Raw genomic sequence first — 18,053 nt, 5'->3', positions numbered from 1 at the left:
CATCTTGTATGAGGCATGAACAATCACTGCGCCACCGTGTTCCCATGTTTAATAACCTGCTTGAACTCCTGTCATCATGAAAATGATATCAAGTATACATTTCAGTATTTTAATTATTCAGAGAGCTGTAATATCACAAATGTAATGGATTCTGTGTCTTGTCGGAGAAAGAGAAAGCCTGTTTAAGAAGCACATAGTGATTCACACACATAGGAGCACATAGAAGATCAAATGCAAAAAAAGCATTTAATGATTCAAGTTGACGTTTCATGCTTTTTTCCCCATTGTGTGCCTATTTTTTTTTTTTCTCTGTACCCTAATAAGTTTTCATACGACTTGCCTTTTCATGGCGACTTTGATATCTGACAACTTCTTTTTTATTTTGTGCACTGTGAGACTTTGTGAACTTGAGCTTTCGAATTTCTCTGGCACTCTATGTCACTTGATCAACTTCCTTTTGTTGTTTATTCCCCTGTTAAAACCAACAAATAGCACATTTTCCCTTGCCTCCAATTGGTATTCTCTAAAATTCTATTTCCCTCCATGCTTTTGCAATTGTCTTCTCACAGAACGCTGAGCTTAAGAGCTATTTATATTGATTTGCAAATTCAAAGAGGCGTAATTCTGGGAGGAGTTTGGGGAGTGGCAGCAGGCACGTGCATTTGTGTAACTTTTCACGCCGACTGGGATTTATGCATCTGGATTTTGTTGTGCGAATGAACATTTCCGCTTTTGTCCTTATGCCATGTTTTAGTGTGAATTCTACGCACGGCGTTATGCATGAGGCCCCAGGTCTTTGAACAATGGGAAGAAACTCACAGAAAGAAAGAATAAAAGAAGGTACATATAGATGGCAGCAATACCTATAAAGCCGCTTAGCTGCCTCTTTTGAACAACAACATTAGCAGAATTAAGACAGCCACATTAGATCAATTGGTGAAAGAAAAAGTAATGAGACATTTGTGTTAAATTTTGGGAAGGTTTTTCTTCAGGTAAAAAGGGCATACAAGAAGCTGAATTAAATGTTTTTATTTAAAAGTGTGAAAAAAAACTTTTTATTAAGAGTGTGTCTGCAATAAAAAGAGAAAATCATTGTATACCTTAAGTAAACTGACTTGAGTTTCATGTTGTTCTATCACACTGTCACTGGAAGCTAACTCTATTCCAACAGTGTCAAGGGCATAAGGTACAAATCATACCTGGAAATGCAACCAACCCAGTGCAGAATATCCTAAATGCACAAACAAAAATTGCACCAATTTGAAATCAAGAGTTTGAGAGTGATGAAGTTAAAATGAGAGTGATAGAGAGTAATGCCATATTTATGGCTATATCTGCTTCAGGAAAGACAGACAAGAAAGGAATGAAGGGGTGGCACGGTATGTTAAAAATAATAATGAGGCCAACAAAATCAAGGCAGAAGAAGGGACGATGTCAGATTCATTGTTGACTAAGCTAGTCACATTTATAATTAAAACATTAAACATTTATAAATAAAAGACAAAAATGAGACAATACTTACTATTACTCCTGCTGTGCTAATGAACCTTCACTCATGTTGAGTCTTTTTTGAATAGTCACGCTTTACTTTTATGCAGTGCCAAATGATTAGGGTGGTAATGAATACTATCCCAAAGTACTTTACGGATGTAGTGTATAACACCTGCTGACATATTTCAACCTTTATTGCACTGGCAAATTCTGTGACTTGTGAGTGAGTAGGGGCAAGCCACCACCAAAAGGACACCGGAAAAAGAAACAGAAGAGAGAGTAGGGGTTAGTACAGATTTTAGAGCCACCATGAATAGTTATTATAATGAACTGGATATACAGAGTATCAGGATCAAATTACAGTGAAGTTATGAGAAGTCCATGTTACAATAATGTGTTTTCACCAGTTTTTTGAAGTGCTCCAATGTATTTGCCTGGCAAATTCCTATTGGCAAGCTATTCCAGATTTTAGGTGCATAGCAGCAGAAGGCTGCTTCACCACTTCTTTTAAGTTTTGCTCTTGGAATTCTAAGGAGACACTCATTTGAGGATCTGAGGTTACGATTTGGAATATAAGATGTCAGACATTCCGATATATAAGATGGGGTGAGATTATTTAAGGCTTTATAAACTATAAGCAGAATTTTAAAGTCAATCCTGAATGACACAGGTAACCAGTGTAGTGACATCAAAACTGGAGAAAAGTGCTTGGATTTCCTTTTCCTGGTTAGGATTCTAGCAACTGCATTCTGCACTCGTTGCAAATGATTTATGTCTTTTTTGGGTATTCCTGAGAGGATTGCGTTACAGTAATCTAATCGACTGAAAACAAACACGTGAACTAATTTCTCAGCATCTTTCAATGATATAAGAGGTCTAAATTTTGCTATGTTTTTTAAGTGAAAAAATGCTGTCCTAGTGATCTGATTAATATGCGATTTAAAATTCAAATTACAGTCAACAATTACCCCTAAGCTTTTTACCTCTGTCTTGACTTTTAATCCTAATATATCCAGTTTATTTCTAATAGCCTCATTGTAACCATTATTGCCAATCACTAAGATTTCAGTTTTCTCTTTACAGTAGAGTCTCGCTTATCCTACCTTCGCTTATCCAACATTTCGTATTATCCGATGTCCCACCGCAAAAAAAACAAAAAACTGCATCAATCGGCAACAAGAACTGCAAGCTGCGAGCATGAGCGTAGTCTATTTTTTGTTGCTCCCGACTCTACTGCAGCTAATTACAGTGGAACCTCGGTTTGCGAGCATAATTCATTCTGGAAATGTGAACGCAGTCCAAAGCACTGGCTCAGTATATCAATGCGAATTTCCCCATAAGAAATAATGGAAACTCAGATGATTCGTTCCACAACCCAAAACTATTCATATAAAAATGAATAATCTATACTAATAAAAGGCAAAGCCCTCACTGACTGACTGACTGACTCATCACTAATTCTCCAAGTTCCCGTGTAGGTAGAAGGCTGAAATTTGGCAGGCTCATTCCTTACAGCTTCCTTACAAAAGTTGGGCAGGTTTCATTTCGAAATTCTACGTGTAATGGTCATAACTGGAAGGTATTTTTCTCCATTTACTGTAATGGAGTTGAGCTCGAAAGCCGTGGGGGCGGAGTTTCGTGTGACATCATCACGCCTCCCACGTAATCACGTGAACTGACTGTCAACGCAGTGCGTAGAAAACCAGGAAGAGCTCCAAAAAGCACTGAAGAAAACATGCATTATACAATTGAGAAGGCAGCGAAACAATAAGAAGCGAGCGAATGACATATACAACCATATTCATGAGTGCTGCTACTTCGGAAACAAAGCAGGTGTAAACCTAAAGTTTAAATTAAGTTCATAGACACGCTGCCGCTGGCGTTTTTCATGCCCACAGGTAATGTGGGTTACAAGTTTAATGAGAGGACGCAGGATATAAACGAGAGTTTTGACCACTTTGTAACTAAGTTAAAATTGCACGTGAAAGGCTGTGCTTATGCAAATTCCGAGAGACTGTGTTTGTGGGGGATTGACAGTTAAGGAGGGTGGGGGAATCACGTCATCATCTCCCTCCCATTCACCTCATTTCGCTCTGAGCTGAGCTCCGCAGCTAACGCACGCAGTGTTACGGAAGCGACTTTGTGACGCTGCCACCAAATACTCACAGAAAAATCCACAAGGTAATACACACGCTGTCTCTACAGTTTCTCCACACTGAATCCTCCAGGCACTACTTACAAAAAGGTTACATTGACAATCGTGTTATGTTATTTTTAAAATGTTTCCTTTTCTTAGCACAAGCACAGCTGAGAAGCTTCGATGCATGTGCTCCATAATGCGTTAAAAAATCACACATTTAATCACACTTTGCATTCCAAGCAAATGCATGATTTCCTGGTACACCGATTACATTGATCAGCGCTTCCCAATTCATTTTACCCTCGCACCCCCTTGGTTTGAGAAGAAGTATGAAAAAATATGAGGTTAACACAGAAAAACAGATCACCTATTGAAGTTTTATGAATAATCGATTCGCCATCAATAATTGTTTTGGTAAAGCCATACTCAGTGTAATCCTCCTTCCATTTTATAATTTTTCCGCCACTAGCCATGATTAAATGAACGGTAAAAAAGTAAGAGCGAAGTGAGGGTGACTTATTCATGCAGGCAGGCGACAGCTCAATAGCTCGAATTCGGATATAAGTAGATTCTATTTAGTCGCCAGAAATATCTTTGTTAGAAATGGAAGTTGAATTTAGTCTTTAAATTTCTATGGTAAAGAAAAAGTTATGCAATGACATTTAACTATATAAAGTCAAAACTTGTATATATAAACTTGATATATTCAAGTTTTCACTTTATATATTCCAGCGATGACTTTATATATTCAAGTTTTGACTTTATATATTCAGAAAAAAGTTTTGACTTTATGTATACCGATGCAGACTTTATACTGTATATTCAAGTTTTGACTTTATATATTCTGACGCCGACTTTATATATTCACAAAATCAATTTATTTGCCTGTTTGGCACTACATAGTATATGTGTGTGTGTATATCAATCATGTTACGTTATTATTAAAATGTTTCCTTTTCTTTTTACTTCTCTGCTGCCAAGCGCGGGTATTTTGCTATATATATATACAGGTATGTGTGTGTATATATATATATATATATATATATATATATATATATATATATATATATATATAGATATATATATATATATATAGATATATATATATATAGATATATATATATAGATATATATATAAATAGATATAGATATATATATTGTGGCCGGCCGGGCTGGAGCCGCCGGGACGCCAGGAGGACGTGAGGAGGGCTTGTGCCTCCTCCAGACCGCGAGGGGGCGTCCGTCCTGGTTCTGTTGGGGGCCACGGGTTGAGGGCATGGAAGCCCTTCCTGTAGGGGCCCGTGGTCACCGCCAGGCGGCGCCCGATGCCGGTTTATCCCGTGCGGTTGCCGGTCGGGCGGGAGCCCGGCCGGGACGCCTTGGAGGACCGGAGGAGGGCGAGTGCCTCCTCCAGACAGAGTGGGGGCGTCCGTCCTGGTTAGGCAGGGGCCTCGGGTACAGGGCTTTGAAGCCCAGCCCTGTAGGGACCCGTGGCCACCGCCAGGCGGCGCCCCGGTGCCTAATTATCCCGGGAGCCCGGCACTTCCGCCACACCAGGAAGTGCCGGGGAAGACTTTGTGTGGCACCGGAGAGCTGCCAGGAAGACAGCCGACACTTCCGCCACGCTTGGGCGTGGCCAAAGACGGAACACCTGGGGCTCATCCGGGAGCCTTATTTAAGGGGCCGCCTCCCTCCAGTCATTGGTGGAAGTCGGGAGGAAGTAGACGGAACTGGAGAGAGAGGACGGGAGGCGGCCAGGAAGGCACAAGAGACTGTGGGCCTGGACTTGGGGAAATCGGTGCAAGAAGGCACTGGGGTGCGTGGCGAACTTGTAAATAGTGTAAATAAAAGTGTGTTGGGTGCAAAAATGTTGTCCGTCTGTCTGTGCCGGGGCCAGGTTTCACAGTGGCGTAGTCGGCAGGATAAGCCGCCTGGTTCAAGGCGGGACCTGTGTTGTTAAAACAAAATATTTCTGTGAACGGCCCGCGCAGCAGCGACCCACACACTGGCGCGGAGCGCCTGCACGCCCCGCGGACCGTTTTACCCGAAACCGCCGCCGACTGAAGAGAGGCCATCCCCGGGTGCGGAGGAGGAGCGGGCCTCGCTGGAGCGCAGCGGGCTCCGAGAGACGCGCTGTTGAGATGGACAGCAAGGCCGGCGTTTCGCTGAAGGCCAAACCGAGGCAGGGGCCTCGCACGACGGGATTCGGGAGGTGAGTACCCTGCCCGCGGGTTGGATGTACCTTGTTCTCCGCAGGGAGGGACGAACCGGATCCGCGTCTGTGGCAGGAATACGCCGGGCCACGGGCTGTCGGCAGCGCGCCGGCGGCCGCTGAGGAGGCCGCGAAATCGAAGCCGCAGCTGCGGTGCGGCGAAGAGGCACGTCTTCGCAGCCAGAACAGGGGAGACAAGATGGCCGCGGGCCGGAGGTCCCGCCCGCTGACAGGCACGGGATTGGCCGGTGTGTCTTGTGTGCCCGCCGATGATTGGATAGAGGCGGGCCCAAGGAATGCCAGTCTCGTGTCAGAGAAGAACCCGATTGGGCCAGAGGGAGTGGCCCAGAGGAGGCAGGCGTCGCGTGGAGCTGATGAACAGGTAAGCCCACCGACGCCTGTCTCTCTCTCCACCAGCGGCTCGGCGTGCGCCGGAGGAGTCCCTTCGCCCGCCAAGCCGTCCTTAGAGGAGCTGCTACGTGTTCTCGCCGCCAGTGTGAGCAGCTGATGGAGATGGCGGTCGCGTCGAGAAAGACACCGAGTGAGACGGAGGATCGGCGCGGCGCTGGAACCGGAGGCAGGCAGAACACGGCGGGAGTGGTGAGTGTTGCCGTTCCGTAGAGCAAGGGGGGGGTTCGCCGAACATGGCGTGACCGATTACGGGACGACCGCCCGAGTAGGCGACCTCCCAACAGCGGATGCGGCGGTGCAGACAGCTAGCGAGGCAAGGAGCTCGAACACGCAAGGGCTGGTAGGATCGGGGCTGCTGAGTGCCCTGGGTCCTAGCGCCCTGCGCTTCAAGCCTGCAGCTGTCTCCTGTCGCTCTGCCTGGACGCAGACGAGGCTGGATTTGAGCTTTTGCTGTGCTCAGACCCAGACCGCCAGCGCGTCAAGAAAAGAAGGAGGAACCGCGGGTGAATGCCGGTTCCTCCGATAGGAGAGACGCGGCGCTGGGTGCGCGTCCGAGAAGGGCCGCCTCTGTGCGGGCAGAGGAGATCCCTGGGCGGCTGGGCGAGCCGCCTGCGAGCGGTGCCGCAACAACAGGCGGACGGGCATGGAACCTGCGACGGAGGACTTCAGCAGGCAAGTCAGGGCCTGTCGGAGGGGGGCAGGAGCACTGCGGCTACGGAGACCGGCAGGGCACTCGGGCTGAGTGTCCTGGCAGTGCTTCTGGCCCTCTTTTCCTTTTTCCACAGGCCCAAGCCCGACGAGCGCTGAGGACAACTCGTCAGGGACCTGCCCTCCTGAAACGGGCCGCTCCGCGGGAGGGCTCCACGCCGAGAGGCCAATAGTGTCCCAACGCGGGGAACAGCGAGGCGAGAGCGGCGCGAGACCACAGGGCGCGCTTGCGCGGGCGGGGTGCCGAAGACGGATGTCCCAGGGTGCCGTGTTGGACCCTGGGGCATAGTAGGACCCTCACCGGGACGTGCTGCCCTTTCGGTTGTGCCGCTCGACCCACGTGTCCTCGCTAGCGGTGGGCACTGGCCCCGCCGGGCTGGAGCCCGCCGGGACGCAGGAGGACGTGAGGAGGGCTTGTGCCTCCTCCAGACCGCGAGGGGCGCCCGTCCTGGTTCTGTTGGGGCCACGGGTTGAGGGCATGGAAGCCCTTCCCTGTAGGGGCCCGTGGTCACCGCCAGGCGGCGCCTATGCCGGTTTATCCCGCGGTTGCCGGTCGGGCGGGAGCCCGGTCGGGCGGGAGCCCGCCGGACGCTTGAGGACCGGAGGAGGGCGAGTGCCTCCTCCAGACAGAGTGGGGCGTCCGTCCTGGTTAGGCAGGGGCCTCGGGTACAGGGCTTTGAAGCCCAGCCCTGTAGGGACCCGTGGCCACCGCCAGGCGGCGCCCGTGCCTAATTATCCGGGAGCCCGCACTTCCGCCACACCAGGAAGTGCCGGGAAGACTTTGTGTGGCACCCGGAGAGCTGCCAGGAAGACAGCCGACACTTCCGCCACGCTTGGGCGTGGCCAAAGACGGAACACCTGGGGCTCATCCGGGAGCCTTATTTATAGGCCTCCCTCCAGTCATTGGTGGAAGTCGGGAGGAAGTAGACGGAACTGGAGAGAGAGGACGGGAGGCGGCCAGGAAGGCACAAGAGACTGCGGGCCTGGACTTGGGGAAATCGGTGCAAGAAGGCACTGGGTGTGCACGTGAGCGAACTTGTAAATAGTGTAAATAAAAGTGTGGTGGGTGCAAAAATGTTGTCCGTCTGTCTGTGCCGGGCCAGGTTTCACAATATATAGATATATATATATATATATAGATATATATATATATATATATATAGATATGAGAACAACACTCATATCAATGACAAAACAATTACATTAACAATCATGTTACGTTATTTTTAAAATGTTTCCTTTTCTTTTTCATAACTTCTTTAACACACTACTTCTCCGCCGCGAAGAAAATGAATAAAGCATATTAACCTGCACTTTACCTTTGAAAAGAATCATGGCTGATGTAAGTGAGTTTCTAAACTCTTGTGGGATTCCACCCAACTGGACGATACGCGGAAGAGTGTCCCAAAGCAATCGCAGTCTCCCAGAGTGGTAGCAGTTTGCCATAAAGGCCAATCCGAAAAGATCGCGGACATGGTATAAGCGCCTGCCATCAATGAGTGATACAAGGAACAAGGAACATTATAAGTGCTACTTTCCCCCTGACCCTGCCTGACTCCTGTGTCTGTGTATAGGAGAATGGCAGTTTTAAGCTGAATAAAACTGGTGTTGCTGAAAGTACTGAGACTCAGCTTCGAGTTTTCGGGTGCAAGACGGGGACTCACATGTCACAGCACAAACACACACACACACAGTCACAATGCTGTAGTAAACAGTATACGCTCGTACGGATGTTGACTATATGAGTGACGGAGTTAAGGCTCTAGAAACTGCAATTAATTACATTGTGCAACAAGAAGAAGCTACAGGAATCGATAAAATGATGCTGCAAAGATGCCGAGACTTGACAGTGAAGAAACGGCAATCGTCAGGAAAGCAGACTAAAAATGTCTTTAAATCATCACAGGACTGAACTTTTTAAGTACAGTACATACTGTATTTAACTCCAGACAACTCTGTAACTGTAAGTTCATTTTTTCAGTTAATTTATTCTGTTGTTTTGTTGTAAAACATGATTATTAGGTTCATAATTTGTAAAATTATAACATAGTTTGACGTTTAATAGGCTTTTTCTTAACACCTGCCATTATCCAACATTTTCGCTTATCCGATGTTCTGCCGGCCCGTTATGTCGGATAAGCAAGACTCTATTGTATTTAGCTTGAGAAAGTTACTATTCATCCATTCAGAAATACAAGTAAGACATTGTGTTAGTGAATCAAGAGAATCAGGGTCATCAGGTACTATTAATAAATACATCTGTGTGTCATCAGCATAGCTGTGGTAACTCACGTTATGCCCCGAGATAATCTCACCTAACGGAAGCATGTAGATTGAGAAGAGCAGCGGACCCAGGATAGAGCCTTGTGGAACACCATATAGGATATCATGTATCTTTTAGTTGTAATTCCCTCAACTAACAAAGAATTTTCTCCCTGCCAGGTAGGATTCAAACCAATTTAAGACACTGCCAGAAAGGCAAACCCATTGACTAAGGCGATTTCTAAGAATATTATGATCAATGGTGTCAAATGCGGCACTCAGATCTAAGAGGATTAGAACAGATAAATGGCCTCTGTGTGCATTTACCCGCAAGTCATTTACTACTTTAACGAGTGCAGTTTCTGTGCTCTGATTTGTTCTAAAACCTGACTGAAATTTATCAAGAATAGCAGGTTTATTGAGGTGGTCATTTAACTGCATAATGACTGCCTTCTCTAGAATTTTACTTAAGAAAGGCAGGTTAGAGATGGGTCTAAAATTTTCAAAAGCAGAGGGGTCAAGATTATTTTTCTTAAGTAGGGGTTTAACTACAGCAGTCTTAAGACAGTCTGGGAAGACCCCCGTATCTAATGACGAATTTACTATGTCAAGAATATTATCAATTAGCACGCCCGATACTTCTTTGAAAAAATTTGTTGGTATTGGGTCAAGGAAGCAGGTGGAGGGTCTCAGTTGAGAAATTATTTTATGTAAATCAGGTAAATCTATCCTAGAGAGTTTAATTTGTTTATAATGGAGTACTGGGGTTTAGGAGGATCCTTGGTGTTGGGGAGATATACTATGTTATTTCTAATATCATTAATTTTTTGATTGAAAAATACAGCAATAGCCTCACAGGTTTTACTGGAAGTACTTAGGAGGCATTCCTTTGAGTTACCTGGATTTAGCAGACGATCAATCATTGAGAATTGGACTCTAGGATTACTAGCATTGTTATTTATAATCTTAGAGAAATAGCAGCACCTCTCAAGACGGACAGTGTTATTGTATTCTGTTATTTTAACTTTTAATATTTCATAGTGGATAGTTAGTTTAATCTTCCTCCATTTACGCTCAGCTCTACAGCATGGTATAACAATGCTAGAAGATCAGTGCACATTTTATTCTGTCACTGCTATGCTAAGCTGTACTGACATTTTTGAGTGTACATTTGCCAGAGTTAAAGTTTTATTTTTAAAGTACTACTTTTTATATTTTCAGAATATGAATGTTTTGCCATATGTTACATGCACAGTGGCATTTTCTTCATAAACTCTGGAATAATCAGAATTTTTTGATTGATTGATTAGACAATTTGCTCAGTTAAACCATACAACTTGTTTAGTATTAGTGTTGGCCTTATAGAGACATGCTTAAGGAGTTTCCACTTTTCTAGGTTATCGTCAGTATATAAGAGGGCTCCTGTCTAAGAGGCATTCGGTAGTAATCCCACAGATGCTGGCTTTACACCCGTGGCTCCTAAGCCAAGCACATTCACCAAAAGTCTCAGCTTGTGATTCCTCTTGTACTGAGCATGATTACTACTGCAACAACACATTATATTCAGTGTTAGTGTGTTATGGAGTGGATGTGCAGCATTGTTCATAATGGCACTCACTTTTGTTTTAATGCTGTCCCTTGCTACTACCTCCAGGGAGTCCAGCGTGTGTCTCATAATTGAGACTGTCCTTTCAATTAGCTTGTTGAATCCATGTGTCTCTCTTGAAGTGATGTTACCAGCCCAGCACGTCACAGCATTGAAAATCATTCTGGCCAACACAGAGCTGTGAAGAATGTCACCTCGTACATTAAAGGGACACAATCTAGTAAGGAAAAGAGCTTCTAGAAATAGAATACAAACTGCAAAGCATGGGCTGTTGCCCCACCAGTTAGACATACTTCCAGCATTTCTGGTAATGCTTTTGCCTATATCTGAATATTCTTAATTATTTAAAATACTTTAGAGATAAATCTAATAGTGAGATGTCTGCTCTTGTTATCACCATGCCATTGTTCCTTTGCTTGCAGTTTGATTTGCAGTTACTGTTAACAAACTCCCACTAGATAAGTGGGGAATGTGAAACCTAGGCTTACAGGAGAGTTTTGTATAAATGCATGTAATTAAAGCTCTACAGTAAATTGAGGGAATGAATTTTAAGAAAGCGATGACAAGCTGAGACAGCCATTGAAACTGCACCTTTTGTTAGGCGACACATAAATATGCAGTATGTGATGAGATGCACAAAGTTTCAGTATATTAATACATTCTTTTGTGCAGTCATTTTTTCCTGCCAGTTTTTAAGTGCATATTAAAGCAGAATGTACACAAGAAATTAAAGGTTCATTAAGCAATAAGAGCAAAAAACCATTAATAAAGCAATTTTACGGAGAAACGAATAAAAGTTACTTTATAAATTAATTATATTTTGGCTAATGCTGAAATTAACTAATGCTGACATTTTAAGATGAATAATAAAAGCACAAAAATAAGTAGTCCACTCCCTTTCGTTGTGTCTTCCAGTTGGGTGAGTCACTTGCCTTTAGTATTTGGAAGCTATCTGGTCTTAAGATGCCATCTGTTACATTATATAAAGTAGGCTCCTTTTATATTTATATCTTTCATCTTCAGGCATATTTATCCATTTGTTAAAATGCATATTTTTCATTATTTGGTCAATAAATTTCCTCCATTGACTTGTTCATAACCACCCACATTTACTTTCATCTTAATCACTGAAAAAACTCAGAAAATGGGAAATATGCTTTCAGTCCTTCATGGAGAAAAAAATCAAATGTCAGTGTTTACTAAAATGCTCCTTCTGTTTCACAAAACAAAGTATACTATATTTTGGGTTTTTTTTTCATAAGTATTTCTCTAATCATCATGGTAGTACCACATTTGGTTAGTAGGGGCACTCTTAAATATACATGAAACCCCAAATAAAGGTCAAAAAGATTAGAATTGTTCAACAAAGGACAGTATTATAAAACAAAACACAATAAAGAACTAATATTAACAAAAAATAAAGAATAAGAAATAAACCATGACAACCCCTCATGGGCTTACTTAGACAGGTCTGCGACATTGGGTACTGAATTCACTTACCATAATTAACCACAGACAATCTATTAAATTATGTACTGGACATCGCTTAATGTTTCTGGTGTTTCTTCATCCTTTTAACACCTTGGCATGCTGAGTTTTGTGGCCTTATGCCAGAAGGCCTGAAAATACTTCTGGGGTCACTTCTAGTCCCCTAAAAATCCCTTTTGAACCATGGGCTTGGCTGACTTTGCTCCAGGGGCACCAGGTAAGAGTTCCATCTGTGGGTGCCTGCTATCTCTGTGGGGCCACAGTAGCTTATCCAAAAGTATACAGCAAGGAGCTCATTCCTAAGAAGTGTTTTGCTTCTGCCCCAATTTGGGATGAAGCTTACACAATTTTTGTAGATATATTAGCAAAGTTTATGTTCATGGAGAAAAACTGTGAGCAATGTACTTTATGTTTAATTGGATTGGTCACTGCTTTTTTTGTCCTTCTGGGATATGTGGCAAATATTTGTGACTCCATCATGACATAAGCGCTCTTAGGACAAATAAATGGATGCATACAATATGTAAACACAATTATTCTTTACCTCTCTTGCTCTTTTTTCTCGACCACTAGGCAGGTGCACTTTCTTCATTTTTAATAACTTGGACTCTTGAAATAACAAATGTTATAGCTATTTTTTAAACTTCATCCTGGACTTTAATATCTTTCTGAAAATGTGGTAAATGTAATTGTGTACCATAATACAGATGAGACCTTGCCAACACAGTGTTCTTCCAAGCAATCCCAAGGTGCTTATTCTCTGGTAAATGCTCTGCAAATGAACTGCACAATATTTCTGCCTTAGGGCTGATTTCCACTGTTATTCACAGTTCATTAGCACAAACATTTTTTGTTTCAGTTTGTATTTTAGAATAACATCTATGAAGTACTTAAAATGTGTTTGGTTTATGATACAGTTGTTACATTTATTCTCAAACTGGATTAATACAATTTGTGGTTGTGGAGGGCCAGAAGGTATGAAGCACCAATCTCAGTGCACAGTGAGCAATCCTATAGTTACTCCCACTGGGTCTAATGTAGAGTCCTCTGTTAGCCTAATCTTCATGTTTATGGGGATATGTGAAGAAAACACATGCAAACATGGGGTGAAAATGCAAATCCTACAGGAAATGAAGGGTGCTGTATCCCTTCCAATCCATGCCATGCTGGAATATTTGCATAGTAAAATCTGTCATGTCAGAGTCCTGCTTATAGACTACAGCTGAGCATTTAACACCTTTGTACATTCAAAGCTGATCATCAAACTCATCAATTTATGATTTATTGACTCACACTGCAACTAGAGTTCAGATTACCTAACCAACCTTAGTATGTGCAGATTGGCACACTCCACGCTGACCTTTAGAACATTAGAACACTCTAGACGAGAACAGGCGATTCAGCCCAGCAAAGCTCACCAGTCCTATCCATTTATTTCTTCCAAATAAACATCAAGTCGAGTTTTGAAAATCTCTAAAGTCTTACTGTATATCACACTACTTGGTAGCTTATTCCAAGTGTCTGTCATTCTTTGTGTAAAGAAAAACTTCCTAATGTTTGTACAAAATTTACCCTTAACAAGTTTCCAACTGTGTCCCCGTGTTCTTTATGAACTCATTTTAAAATAACAGTCTTGATCCACTGTACTGATTCCCTTCATAATTTTAAACACTTTAATCGTGTCACCTCTTAATTTTCTTTTGCTTAAACTGAAACGGCTCAACTCTTTAAATCCTTCTTCATAATTAATCCTTTTTATGGAATGAGCCTAGTTGCTCTTCTCTGGACCTTTTCTAGTGCTGCTATGTCCTTTTTGTAGCCTGGAGACCAAAACTGCACACAGTACTCAAGATGAGGCCTCACCAGTGCATTATAAAGGTTGAGCATAACCTCCTTGGACTTGTACTCCACAGATCGTGCTATATACCTAACATTCTGTTAGCCTTCTTAATGACTTCAGAACACTGTAGGGAAGTCGATAGCTTGGAGTCCACTATGACTGCTAAATCCTTCTCATAAGGCATACTCTTGATTTTCCGACCACCCATTGTGTATTCAAACCTAGCATTTTTACTTCCTATGTGTAATACTTTACATTTACTGACATTAAATTTCATCTGCCACAAATCTGCCCAAGCCTATATGTCATCCAAGTCCTTCTGTAATGATATAACGGAGCTAATCCACCTATCTTGGTTTCATCAGCAAATTTATCCAGCTTCTTACCTATATATCCTATCCAATTCTGCACCCATCTAAAGCACAAACACGGCACAGGATAGTTTACTAATCCCTTTATCTCCACCATGTTCAACTCTGTGTGGCCAAATTCAGCTCCATCTCCTTCATTAAACTTGTTGATCCCTAATAATGATGAGACAGCATACAGTGGAGAGGTTTAAATGCTGAAACAGAGGTGCCAGGACAGCAATGCCAACAAAATCAAGGAGCTTGTCATAGACTTCAGAATGTAGAGCACACGGACATCAGCATTGGAGGGTATGCAGCTGAGACGGTGAGTGGTTTAAAACGTAACCATCACTGATTAACTAAAGTGGGCACAACACATTTTAGACCTTGTCAAGAAGTCCCACTAACACCTCGACTTTCTTAGATGTCTGTGGACAGCCCAGCTTTCTTTATTTGTTCTCATGGACTTCTACAGGTGAATAGCAGAATTCATCCTGAAGAATGAAAAGCACAGCAGTTTGGTGAAGGGGTATAAAATATTACTGGTCACCCAGTAATATGTCCTACACTCACTGCTTTACAAAGGAAAGAAAGAGGAGAGGTTAGGAGTACACACTGATACAGCAAAGGCAAGCAGTATAAAAATGATTTAAGCCCTTCTGCCCAGGAGCAGTTGATTCAGGAGCAGTTTCTATCCTCATGCTGTAAGATGGCATAAACTCCGTGTGTATCATATATACAGTCACTACTGGAAATTATTGGGGCTGGTCAACCCCATTTAACTCCAATAAAAAGTTTGGTTTAAAGCAAGCAGAAAAGCTTCAAAAGAAGATTGACATCAGGCTATTTAACTGCAAAGTTCGTAGGAAGGAATTCCATCCTGTCTTGGGTTTGGTGCAAGACTGAATACTCCCTCCCATCAGCAGCAGGATTTACAGGTCTGGGACCGGAAGGGGCAGAGTCATTTACCCTCACTGGATGCCTTCTCAGTGCTGTGGTGGGAACAAGAGAGAAAGAAATGAGAGATGTGGTACCAGAGGAGGTCCTATTTCATATAGATGTCAGAAGTATGATGAAACAAAAGCAAAAAGGATTGATGTTGCTCCATTTATATATATAAAGAACCCTTCAGAGTTTCAGAACTCTGTTCTCCTCAGAAGTTGGTCTGCAAGTGAATTGTGATTTACTGGGAGGATTTTGTTTATGTAGGGCTGTGAACAGAAGGGGCTTTTCTTTGTGGACGAAGAAAAAGTTAGTAGGCTTCTCACATTTAATTCATTCCCCATATTCACCCAGCACAAACCCATAAAATGCTCTCCATGCCCACTGATCTGACACGATATATACAATATACAGTATATGCTACAATCTAGGTATACTTTTTATGTGTGTGTATTTTCTTGTATCATTGTCACTGCTCTGTGAAGACATTCATATGGTGGAATAAATTAAATGAAAAATAAAAAGAAGTTATACTTTGCTGTCCGAGTTGCAGAGTACTATTGAACTTTATCAAATGTTCTTGAATATAAAATATTTTATGTTATATAATTTTATCTATTATACGATTTCCTCACTTTAAACAATCTGTGAGTTAAAATCACATTTATATTAATCTTAGTTCTCATCATTGGTTCTGCCTTTTTTGTCTAAAAGATGGATGATAGAAGGAGACTGCAGAAAGGAAAATCCTCTTCTCATGTGTAACAAACAAGGTGTTAACTCTTGTGTGGTAGGAAGGAGCTTATAGTTTCTTAGGGTTTCTAGTTATTTTCCTGCTGCTATTCCATTTTGTTGTTAAAGCCACTTCCAGCAGTTTCTTTGTTGTTTGAGGCTGTGCTGTTCATGCTAGGCCTATCCCCATACTTCTCACTGAGACTCTCCCTGTGAATGTGATGAGGAATAATCAGGTACCAAATGACCATACTGAAAAAGGTAAGGAAGAGTTTCTCAAGATCTGCTTCCTATTTACACCACTTTTAGTTATTTTTTTAAATGTCAAAAGATAAGATACTATCTGTAAAATAAAATTAAAGAATTATTGAATTTCTGGATTGATTTCTAGGATACAACTAAAGGCAATACTAATGGCAACTCTCTAATATTACATTAGACCTTTACATATAACACATAGAGGAGCACAGATATAGAAAACAAAAATTAGTTTTAGTGCTATTTCTAGAAAGCATATGTTAACATGTTAATATCAGGTTTAGTTGTCACATATAATCCTTTATCTCTGAATAAATGTACATATCTAGTAAGTGCGACAATGTGAAATATCGTACTTGTCAAAATGTCATGAATATACATGAAGTATTGTTGAGACACACACATATTTCATGTAATAGCTCTTAATTTCAATAATGCGGTTTCTTGTGAAAATCCAATCAACTTAATGCACTGCAAAACGCTCCAAATTGATCAATATCATTGCCACAAAAATATATGTGACCGGTTTAAGAAATAATTGACAAAAACTGTAATTTACAATATAGCTGTCATGTACATTTTTAGATTTAGTTATTTAACAATATTGCACATATGGTACATTGCTTATTCTTGACATTCAACAACTTATACCATACACAAAAAATAATTTTTTGTCAGATTCTTTAAAGATTTGGATTAGTAAAAAAAAAACCAACAAGATATCTAAAATGTCTGAGAGTGTCTTGCAAATTTTCAGCCTAATGAAACAATTAATACATCTTAGTCATCGCCACCTGGCTCACTCACACAGGAACAGCAAAACTAGAAGCATTAGCAGGTCCAAAGCAGCGCTGTGCCAAAATTGTGTTAAAAACCTTTTCAGTTTTGTTTTTTTTTTCTTTAAAAAGTACATTGAACAGATTGCTGTCTAATTTAAATCAAATGTCTTAATGCAAGGCAAGGTTGGAAACCTTAATGGCATTTAATCTTTTAAATACTTTTTATTGGGGATCTTCACGGATAAGTATGTTTCTGCTTAATGATTTCTGCATTTTTTGATGATATTTTAACTTTACAATTTAATTTATTCAACTAAATGAGTTTCTTTTTTATTTAATGTGTTAATGGTCTTTCATATTAGTAAAAGTGATCTGTGAAAACAATGTAACCCTTGCAATATTATAACAGAACATCCTACATTTTCCATATATGTAAAGATATAGCAGAGCTAATGGTCACATAGAGGGCATTAAGGCAGGTTGCATCAATAAAACTGTATAGTTATAGTCTCATACTGTAATACTCCATGGGATGTCACTTACTACTGAAATCCACTACTCAAAATACGAGATGTTTTTCAAAACACAACTGAAAGAATAAACTCTTGAAGGCTGAATCTCAGTATACTGCAAATGTTCTTAAACTCCATCTTGGTGCTATATTCATCTGTGCTGGAAAGGAATTTCATTAAATTACTGAAATGAAGTGCTCTCTCATCTTGGCCTTTACATAAATAATGCTTTGTTCAACAAGATGCTTCCTCAGATTGAATCTAATAATATTGGAAAAGCACAGCTTGTGTAAACAAGTTTTCTAAATGCTTCCTGTCTGTT

At 41.7% G+C, this 18,053-nt stretch overlaps 1 protein-coding gene across 2 annotated transcripts in view; it reads left to right on the top strand.

The window, feature by feature from the left end:
• LOC120529666 (corticotropin-releasing factor receptor 2) overlaps positions 1-18,053 on the top strand; it is a 349,034-nt gene that overhangs the window by 135,697 nt on the left and 195,284 nt on the right. The gene's annotated exons all lie outside the window — the stretch shown is intronic.

The sequence above is a fragment of the Polypterus senegalus genome, chromosome 5 (assembly GCF_016835505.1).
Source record: "Polypterus senegalus isolate Bchr_013 chromosome 5, ASM1683550v1, whole genome shotgun sequence".
Classification (NCBI taxonomy): domain Eukaryota; kingdom Metazoa; phylum Chordata; class Cladistia; order Polypteriformes; family Polypteridae; genus Polypterus; species Polypterus senegalus.
This window is presented reverse-complemented; position numbering and strand designations above follow the sequence as displayed.